The 1,581-nt window shown below is 43.8% G+C and overlaps 1 protein-coding gene across 1 annotated transcript in view; it reads right to left on the bottom strand.

Annotated features, from left to right (window-relative positions):
- The window catches only part of OTOL1 (otolin 1), a 70,861-nt gene that overhangs the window by 43,083 nt on the left and 26,197 nt on the right, over nucleotides 1-1,581 (bottom strand). The gene's annotated exons all lie outside the window — the stretch shown is intronic.

Here is a 1,581-nt window from a genome sequence, read left to right as displayed (position 1 = left end):
TAGATGCTTCTCAAGCAAGTCCCGGGACGTCATTCTCCCCCTGTACTCGGCCTTAGTGAGGCCGCAGCTGGAGTACTGTGTCCAGTTTTGGGCTCCACAATTCAAAAAGGATGTGGAGAAGCTTGAGAGAGTCCAGAGAAGAGCCACGCGCATGATCAGAGGTCAGGGAAGCAGACCCTACGATAACAGGCTGAGAGCCCTGGGGCTCTTTAGCCTGAAAAAGCACAGGCTCAGGGGTGATCTGACGGCCACCTACAAGTTTATCAGGGGTGACCACCAGCATCTGGGGGAACGTTTGTTCACCAGAGCGCCCCAAGGGGTGACGAGGTCGAATGGTCACAAACTACTTCAAGATCGTTTCAGGCTGGACATAAGGAAGAACTTCTTTACTGTCCGAGCCCCCAAGGTCTGGAACAGCCTGCCACCGGAGGTGGTTCAAGCGCCTTCATTGAACACCTTCAAGATGAAACTGGATGCTTATCTTGCTGGGATCCTATGACCCCAGCTGACTTCCTGCCCTTTGGGCGGGGGGCTGGACTCGATGATCTTCCGAGGTCCCTTCCAGCCCTAATGTCTGTGAAATCTCTGAAATCTATGAGTCACCCTGCAGAGCCTTGCTGCTGTAATTCTGGACTGCAGATCCCAGAGACCTCAGGGGGCAGCAGGAAGAGGAAGTGAACACATAGCCAGAGGGTCATACTCTAGCACCCCCTGACTTCTTTCCTGGGCCACTGCAGGCATGTGGTTGCATTTCCTGAATCAAAGGTAAAAGTCTGTTCACTTCTGTTTCGATTTAATCTGTATAGTTTAGACTAATCTGCAAAGACTGAATCAATTCAGCATTGTACTTTTTGACTGTCTGTACTTAGCCAAAGAATTTCACAAACATTAACAAACTATACAGCTCTTGTTGTGACAGGCTTTGCACACTATAATCAGATTTTACACTTAGGAAAACTAAGAGTACTGAGACAGAACAAATTAAAAAAAAATCTCCTCTGAGGTCATGCAGAAAGCCATTGTTAGAACCAGGATAAAGATGCAGGTCTCCAGAGAGTCAATCACATGTTCCAACTACCCAACCTTGCTGCCTCTGGAAACTAATCCTATTTGCCCCTTTGAGGTTTCATACTACTTTCTTTCATTGCTAAATGCAAAATAAAATACTTGACAGACTTCACCATGCAACAGAGATATTTGCAATTTGATAACTTCAAAACATTTTTTGACAGCTTATTGATCTGGTACCAGGAAACAACATTGTGGATTGAAATTTGAACATATTGATGGAACTATGATACAATTAAGTTTGGCTTTAACCAGTAGTTCAAAACAAGTAATTCTTAGCAAACTTAATGATACCTGTCACCATTTATTAAGCTTGGCAGTGCCTACGCATCTTCAGGAAGGGGAATTCAGGCTACTATTAAATGACTATAAAGAGCAACAGTGTTTTGTTTTGTTTTTTTACTTGGAGTAGTGATACAGAAAAGGTCTTGTATGTATGCACGTAACAAAAAAAGCTAACACAGCACACAGTGTAAGTCTATAGTAAACATTTTAATGAACACATTTTAAAAC

Source organism: Alligator sinensis, unplaced genomic scaffold, assembly GCF_000455745.1.
Source record: "Alligator sinensis unplaced genomic scaffold, ASM45574v1 scaffold869_1, whole genome shotgun sequence".
NCBI classification, from domain to species: Eukaryota; Metazoa; Chordata; order Crocodylia; family Alligatoridae; genus Alligator; species Alligator sinensis.
The sequence above is the reverse complement of the archived record's forward strand: the minus strand, read 5'-3'. Positions and strand labels throughout refer to the sequence as shown.